Source organism: Oxyura jamaicensis, chromosome 2, assembly GCF_011077185.1.
Source record: "Oxyura jamaicensis isolate SHBP4307 breed ruddy duck chromosome 2, BPBGC_Ojam_1.0, whole genome shotgun sequence".
NCBI lineage: Eukaryota > Metazoa > Chordata > Aves > Anseriformes > Anatidae > Oxyura > Oxyura jamaicensis.
The window spans coordinates 89983943-89993101 of record NC_048894.1 but is presented as its reverse complement, the minus strand read 5'-3'; the positions used below and the strand labels follow the sequence as shown (position 1 = coordinate 89993101).

Here is a 9159-nt window from a genome sequence, read left to right as displayed (position 1 = left end):
ACACGGGGAGCGCTGCCTTTGCCCTCTGTCAATGGCTCGCCTGGGAGAGCGTGGTGCTGCACCTCTTTAGAAGCCCTGTGGTGATGGTCTTGGCACCCGTGTGCCTTCATTTCTCTTAATGGTTGAACACCTTAAAAGCAAAGAGTAAGATGCCTCCAGTGAGGAAACTGCGGCCCTCCATGAGCCTCCATGAGCCGCGGGCCTGGGCCTGCAGGAACCTTACTAAGGGGGGTTGGCAAGGCCTACAAAATGGTGGGGCAGCATCAAGTGTTCCTTCTCCCGGGCATCCCACATCCATCTTCTGTAGCTGCAGGGAAGGTGACCCCACAACAGGCCTGAATGCAGAAGCTATTAACAGTGTACCCGTGTGCCGAGATCGTGCATGTACTGCTGCACTGTATGTAGAACATGAGAAGATTCACAGAATCACAGAATAGTCTAGGTTGGAAGAGACCTCCAGTGTGATCCAAAGAGAAATTTGGAGTTGATGCAGAGGACCAAAAATTGAATTCTCAGAATAAGTTAGTTAAAAATTTTCTGAAAAAGGATTGTCATATTAATTTTCACTGTTATTTTCAACTGTTTTGCATTTAATTTTGATTAGTACTATTCTGATTCATATTTTATAATGCAACACCTTTTTACCTGTCCTAAAACATTGATAATTGAAAAAAAAAAAAAAAAAAAAAAAATTAATTACTATTTTATGCTAAATTTTCTCATATTTATCAGAGCAGCATTTTTTTTTTAATAAGGAATTCATTCAGATGGGAAGATTTCAGGTGACAGTCATTTGGAAAGGGTATTTCACCAAAAAGTGAAAAAGCCATATAAGAATTATCCTGGACATCTCAAATAAGGTTAAAAAACAAACAACAACAACAACAACAACAAAAAACACTCAGCTGTCATTATTGCATTTTGTATATACCATGTATTTTAGAAAGAAGTTATTTAAGATAGGCTCAGAGGACTTTTGAAGAGTCATTTTAAAATCCTTCCCTGTAAATCTGGGTTCTGCTTAAGACTCTAAGCATAGCTGCACAGCCTTTATGGGAAGGCTATTAAGCAAGCTAATTTTAAGCTTCTCAGATTTGTTTCGTTTTTAACAGAAAAGAAATTTGAAGATGCTAGTCATTAGGCCAAGGTAACAGCAGTGAGACTTGGGTATGTTGTGAGATGTGGGACATGGGAAATGGATGCTGCCCCATAATTACTCTGTCTAATGTCTGACCTGTGTCTGATGGCAGGGGATTACTGTATGCAATTACAGTTAAAAGGCTTATCTTCTAGTGGGGAAAAAGAGACAATGTGGTGGCCAAAATGGATGACAGGCATTGGATTGCCTGCAGCCCTACGTGACCACAGAGTAACTTTCTCATAGGTGCTGGATTAGCAAGGTTACGCTGAGAAGAATGAAATAGTCGGTGTCTACAGTAAATGCTTTATCTCCTGGCTGTTGCTGTTTTAGTCCTGAATTTGTATGCGCACTTAATTCTGTTTAGATCCAGACAGATGGAGAAAACTTTTAGCTGTCATTTTTGTTACATTTTGGACAATCAAAGTGTCTCCCTGTGGCCACTTCTGCTGCACCCAGCCTTGGATATGGATCACTGGTGACACATAAAGATATGCTGTGCAATTCTATATCTTTGTTTTTACTATCTGCCATAACAAGCAACAAAGAGATTTGTGCAGATGACTATCAACAGTTGCTGGAAAGAGAAAGAGGGAGAGTAACTAGCCCCAAAATATTAATAAAAAGAAGTATCTTCCGTAGCAGGCTGGCTGGGTTGGAGCTGCTGGCCTCATTTACTTTTCTCAGGGTCCACAACACATAAGCTGGTTAATGGAGCGCGTGGCATTGTCATGGCCTCCAAAGGCCTCTAAGTTTTATGTTCACAGCAGCTCCTCTTGATAGAAATCGAGGGCAAGAAAGGGCTAGTAGACATCTGTTGTTTGTGTTTTGTCATGTGTCGGGCAAGGAGGTTGCCCTCCCTTCACTTTTGCAGTATGTATAGTCATCCACTTGATCGTGTTGTGATGTACCACAAAGGAGAGGAGAGGTGTGAATTATCTGCACATTCAGAGAACGGAAGATCAAAGCGGGGGAATAGTTTTAAGGATCTAAATGTATGTACTGGCTGTTGCTGCCTACTGCTTTTGGGTTGCATATGCTGGCATATCTGGATATATATTTCACTGTGATCTTAAATAGGGCAAGAGGACCTTAAAACCTGTATATGTTGAAGAAAATGTCCTATGGAAATGTGCAGCAGTTCAGAAAATGACTCAGATGACTTTTTTGTCCATGTTTATCTCAGCATTCAAGGAGACAGCAGGACAGTATTGAGCTAAAAACTGACAAAGGTACTGACAGAGCAGATCTGGGCTGGGCTTTGGAGATTGCTCTTTGCCTTTTCACAGCTCAGATGCAGGAGCCTGCCATTCCAGTGCCTGGCATCTGGCAAGGGCATGTATTTTGCAGATGGATACAAGCACTCCATTACCACTGTGGTCTGCTAGTGAATGCAAGGTGCCTTTATACCGTACCACTGAAAAAGCCTTGTGTTCTGCAGCCATTCTTTTGTGAGAATTGCTTTTGAACCTTCCAAAATAATTGGAAGGGAGGATTACATGTTTCAGATGAACCTGGATTTGTTCCATTTGAACTGTAAATGCAGTGGATATTTAATGGTCCTATGTTGAAAAGGATCTACTACCTTGCAGTTATTGTACAGACAAGCTCCTGCAAGATCAAATTCAAGACAACTGAAGAAAAGCTTAGATGATTCATAGGCTCAGGTGATTAATAAGGTGAATAATTAAAAAAATAATAAAAATGGAAAATCATTCTCAAATGCACTGGTAGACTGCCTGATTCTGGCAAAGTATGTTTGAGAGTTGTTATTCCTGTTGTGATTCCCTCTTCCCTGTGATTTTTCTAGCCTTCCTTTCCTCATGAAATCTTGACAGAACAAAAGTTGATGTCCTTTCTGATTTAGATGCTAATTTCCCTCATGCTATTACTTTGGTCATCTCAAACTTGAATCACGCCTAAATGCCAGATGTCATGGAAACAAACTCGGTTTGGCCATTAGCATCTTGTCTTAATGACTTCTCAGCAGAAAGAATTGAGAACTTTGGCCATTCCAAAGCACAGAAAAGAGGACAAGACAAGTATTAAAGGTACTTTTAAATGTGATTCTGCTGACAATAAAGAAGGAAGGAAAAGGGCCTTTCATCACCTCAACTGAGGCTATATCAGAAATGCCAGGTCAGTCGAATCCTCCTTGCTGTTTTCAAAAACATTTTCTCCCTAAGAAAAAGTGTGTTTCTTCCTCCAGAAATGCTCTATGCTTTTTTCTTTTCTTCTTTTTTTTTTTTTATCCTTTTTTTTTTTTCCTTTATCCTGGGCCATTAGATATGCACGAGCAGCCACATCAATTCTCCTGAAATCCCACTGAGTCCCTGTTCATGGCTGAGTACAACTGCTCAGTTTGGCCCTGAAGCAGTACTGAATTAACCACTTAGAGTTTCAAAACTTAGTTACTAGTGTGGTGTACGAAAATAATCTGTATGTAGTAAGCATAGTTGTGAAGCTGTTAGTGCCTGAAGGTTAATAACATAATCATTACAGATAAGATTCACGGGGAGGAAAAGTTACGTGGGCAACCTGAGATTTACAGTCCATAAAAAGACTGCAGACAGAGAACAGAAGTTTTCACTGTCGTGTGCATATAGTTTCTTAGAACACTTGACAAGATTTTGGCAAATTGGTTAAACTGGTGGACAAAGACTAGTGCCCTTTTGGATTGTGAGTTAAATCATGAATCCATCTTTCAGAGACCAAGGCTCTGTTCTTTTTCGCTCTAATAACTTCCTGCCTCCATTCTTAGTCTTCAGCTAACTTTTCACCTTTTTGCGTATATTTTATCTGTGAACGCATTGCAGAGGCTCACTGTTTTAACCCCTGTCCTTGTTCTTTGTGCAAGAACAGGAATTTAATTATCTCCTCTCTTAAGAGAAACAATATTTCAAGGTAGAAACATCTTCTGGTTTTGCAGGAGTCAAATCTTGCAAAAGATAGACACTCTCCATCCACTTCTGAAGGGTTTTTCTATCTGAAAGCAGATTTAAAACAAGCAAAAAATGATATACTGTTTTTTCTTTGGAGGGAAAAAAGAAAAAAAAGTAGAACATGCCTTTGTGTACTTCCAATCAGTACTGCAGTGGAGTAAGTTGTCCTCCAGATAAACATCTTAAGGTTAAATAAGGAGAGAAAAGGCCAATACAGGGCATGCTGTCACAACTGCTACAAAGTTTGTTCTACTCGGTTTGTCTGCTGAGGTGCCTGCTGTATGTGTTGACTTAGTAGCCATATGTGTGTGCATACTTTGTGGGTCTGAGAAATAAGCCTTGGATTTGTAATTGCTTTCTCCTGTCTGAAGCTGGATTAATTGGCATCGTTGCAACTCCAGATATCAGAAAGCAAAATCCAACTTTTAGGATGAAGTTGTGAGGCTTCAGCATCTCCCAGGCTTTTATTTAATTCTATGAATGAAACCATAGATTTTGAGGCCACTCTTCTAAGTAGCTCTCCCACATCCCAAAGCACTGCCTGATCTAGTCTACAGCATGTGGCCCCTGTAGCCATCCTGTGTTTTCATCACTGATTATGACTACTACATACTAACTGGCAACTCATAAGAGAGGATGGTAGGGACCATTTCGTCTGGCTCTTGGCACTAACCCTGGATGCAAAGGGGACATAAAAGCCCATCTACTTTTTTACCTGATATGGATCTTCTAGAAATACTTACATTTCTAGAGAAATTCCTCTCAGGGACTGAAATCTCTGATTCTGATAATTCAGCATCTTCCTAAGTCATGTTTTATTACAGTGGCTATTGTTTCACACTGTTATAACAGAAACACAGCTGAGAAATTCTGCCACATTATATGCAATTAAAATTGTTGGTCCGGCCTTTTATCAAGAAGGTAAAAAGGAGAAGCATAGGAATTGATAAGTTTATATGCTAAAAAATAAAGTCAATATAAAGTAGAAGGGCAACGTATGAAATGGTCCTACTTTATTGAAATGACTACTGGGTAAAAATTTTGTGTGACAGCAGTAAGTACGTGAATGCTATGCGAGGAATTAATATTTGGAACTTACGTCACACTTTTCACTAGTATCTTATTTCATACATTTCAACAAATACTGCTTCTACATACAGATGGGAAACAGAGAAGCAGAATTGAGCATTATAACACTTCATTTTAAGTAAGTTCTGAAGTGAGATTCTTTCTTAAGCCTGAGTACTTTCAGCTTCCACTATGCTTAAGTACACAAGCACTCTGCCACTTCACTTTGCCTGGTTTTAGATTGTTTTGATGTATACCTTAGCACTTACATAACTCACTCTTTTAGAGTCCCATCTCATTGCTGTTTGGACTGGGAGCAACTCTTGGTTGTTTTCCTGTACTAAACCTACTCTAGTGGAAATAATGTGATGTGGGAAAACAAGAAGTGATCAGTATAAGCATCCACTGGTCTCTGTATAATGTACTTGGAGAGGGAAGGGGAAAATACATGTGTGGGAAGGTACAGAATGAAGAACTAAGCAAGACTAGAAAGCTGGTAAATGTTGTTAAAAAAACAAAAACAACAACAACAAAAAAAGCCACCAATTACAAAATGCATTAAGAATAAATACTCTTTGATGTAGCATGTAATCAACTCATGGGATTTTCTGATTTTCTGTCACAGGATGTTACTGAGGCAAATAGTTAGCAAGATTCAAAAAAAAAAAAAAAAAAAAAAAAAAGGATTAGGCATTTGTATACGCAGTCGTAGCACTTGAAGCTTTATTAGTTAGACCAAATAATTGTAAGGGTTGTGGCAAGTCTTTCTCTTCAGGGCATAAGCTGAGAAGAAAGGATTTTCTGCTTCATTGTGTAGCATAGATTATAGCTAGCCAGAGGCACAGGAATTTGATCTAGTCCAAAGACCCAGTCCTCCGACGCACCAGCAGAGATTGATGTCACAGGCCAGACCGTGAATTGGTTGGGTTAGTTGCTTGCCTGAGTATGTCATTCCCTGTTTTCCTCTACAAGTGGCTTTGTGACAGCGCATTACAGGATGGACTGAAAGTGTAGGGTCTGACGGTGGAACACCCAGAATTTCAGAGATTTTGTGTCATTCCGTGTTTTTAAATTGATTGCAGTGTTTACTGGATGGCTTTTTGTTGATTGTTGGTGGCAATCTCAATAGCCAGTAGGCAATAGTTACTGAGTAAGTGAGCTGGGTGAAGATGACCTACCGTGAGCATGATATGAACCTAAATTCTCTTTGGTCCTGCTTTGATCTCACTTTCAAGATTGCATAAGCTTCCAAAGTCATGATCAGATTCTAGCTGTGGTAAATTCATTCTCCTTTTCCTTGACTTTACAGTTTGACTTTGTGAGGGGAGCCTGGGTGTGTAAACATCAGCCAGAGCTTTGAGGTGGATCTGCCTGTGCCTTCTCTTTAAGGTAAGCTCACCAAAGACAATTAAAAAAAAAAGAGAGAAATGAGATTTAATTAGGAAAAAAGCTTTTTAGGAAGAACTTAAACTTTTTACGACATAACTAAGACTAAGTCAACATAGGAATTAGAAAGATTTCTATATAACCTCTTCCCCCTACCCGCTGTGGTCTTGCAATTTCAGTCAGTTCGGTGACTTTCTGGAGTTGCTTCTTATCCATAGGAAGCTCTTTCCCTTTCTTCTGCTTCCTGCTCTTCCCAGCTGTCTTCTGTGTAACTGCAAGGTCAAACGTTGGTGCTGCAGCTCTGTCTTCCCAAGTTGCCCTGCAGCCTGCAGTCTTCTCTTTCCTTTGCATGCTTGGTTACTCCCAAGGGAAGGAGTCATCTTACCTTCCTTTCAGGGCAGTCTACTGCTTGTAAGTGTACTGACGCTCAAAGAGAGGGGAAAACTTTCTTGCCTTTCCTCCAAATCACACCGCAGCATCAGTGATCTCCGAGGGCACGTGTCAGTTATAGGCAGTGAAATATGGAAAAGAGATGACTGACCTGCACGAGCTAGCTCAGGCTTGGGAGCCTAAGCGGAGAAGCTGCATCAGATGATGGCATAAAAGCACATGCCTTTGTCTTTCTAAAAGGCCTAGCTTTCTATCTTGAATACAGCACTGTCTTTACAAAGCTTACCAGGTAAGCCAGTATCTCCACATCACACTCACTGCATAGCCAAAGTGATTCAGAGCAGGAGGGTATCTCTGTACCCCTGCCTACTTTGGGACACACAGAAGTAAGGATAGCTGCATTTAAGTCCAGGTAGCATTTTCAGATGTGTTGAAAACAGTGTTGTCCATAGCTTGTATTTATAGCACTTATAAGGAAGACTTATGAGGTCTTTTTTTGGGGTAGTAAACTGGGCTAGAAATAAAAACAGTGGCTGGATCATGAGGAGTTTGAATTTTCCAAGGTGTTTCCTATATTAGCCAACTCTTTACAGCAAGAGACCTTGAACTGAGAGGGACCAATGTTCCCTTAGTATATTGCTCTAAGTATAACTCATAGATTTATGGGGAGCTTGAAGCGGTCTCCAGGAAGAGCCACACATTAACAGCCTGATGATAAAATTGAACATTTTTTGTAACAGAGTGTTCAGGCCAGCACAGCTCAGTTCAGATGCATTTATACTGGCATTACTTCATTTAAGCAAAGCAGTACCATGAAGCTGGTAAAGCAATGGAGATGAACTGTTTGGGAAGTGTGTGTGACCTGGGGTCCACATGAACAAGGGTGGCCAGCTTGTACCTTAATATAGTTACATGTCTTCATGGCCAGGATGTGCCTTAACATAGTAGTCATATGCCAAAGGCAAGTTTGGCAATAACACACCAAATAAACATAAACTGAACTTAGGTTTTTTATGACCAGCAATGAACAGGAGTACCTTAGGGGGGCTGTCTGTAGGGTGGAAATTCTGGATTTCACCACCTCACCATCTTGTCTCCATCACTTCTTCCAACCTAACTTGGAGTTGTTGGGAAAAACAGGGTGATCCATTCTCTATTTACTCACTGGGTTCGCTCTAATTCAGGCTTATGAAGAACTGGAATATTAAACATAAATATGAACCCAGCTGGAGCACAGCTTTTCTTTGCTTCTCTTTGTATGCAGAGGTGAGCTTGCAGGTGCTGTAAGAAGTTCTGAGATAATGTGCTCATCTCCTTCGGTGCAGCTGCCTACTTCTAGCAGAAGAATTGAATTAATTGAATATTTGAAGAATTGCTTAACTGAATATTTAAAGCTGCTTGTCAGGATACTTAAGATGAGAACTGTGTCAGCCATTCCTGATAACAGAGAGCCTTGGGCCTGGTGGATGGGGAGAACAGCTTGGAAAGGTGGCAAAGTGCAGTGAAAAGTCACCTCTTCAAACTGCAAGTATAATCTGCTGCAAAGGTGTGGAAATGCAAACATAAATCATTCCTATTGTTTCTTGTCTCAGAGGAGCGTGAGTGCTGTACAAAAAACAACGACTGTACTTGTAGCATTCAGCGTTATGTATGTTCTCGTCTAATATGTTCACAGTATGTACATTGTACGTGTAAGACTATACAAATTTCTATGTAATGATTTATTAGAACTCCCCATCTTTAGAAAACTGGTATTATTTCACTGTAATGTGTTGCAAACATTCAAAACTAAAGGATAATTTATATAATGAAGGTATGAATTTTGTCATTGTTCGCTCACAGCAACTAGTCGTTATATAGCTAGCTAACGCTCTGCAGACACGTATGAACTGAAATGAACCCATCTGCAAATTCATAGCAAATTTGAAGCAAATTAGACAAAGCATTTACGTTGTATGAAGGTTCAAAAATTACCTCATTTTTTCAGTGTTTCCCTAGCCCTCTTTTTGGCTCATTGTAACTGTAGAATGGCTGTCCCAGAACTTGAAATGTATTTAATCTTTTGGTTTTGGCAAAGACTAATGCCTTGACTAGTTGCAGAGGCCTTGTTGGCAGAATTAATTAGCACTAATAGCATTAATAACATGGTTTCTGCATACCTCAAGGGCTCCACAGTGCTGATGAATTCCACATGGTCCTAGAAGAGGAATTAAGCATTAGAGCAAACAGAAAGGG

General features: G+C 40.1%; 1 long non-coding RNA gene across 1 annotated transcript; it reads left to right on the top strand.

The window, feature by feature from the left end:
- Window positions 1-751: 751 nt before the first annotated feature.
- LOC118162318 lies at window positions 752-8464 on the top strand. The gene is made up of 3 exons (XR_004748392.1): window positions 752-860; window positions 6458-6537; window positions 8189-8464. It is a non-coding gene; the product is annotated as an uncharacterized LOC118162318 (long non-coding RNA).
- The last annotated feature ends 695 nt before the right edge of the window (window positions 8465-9159 follow it).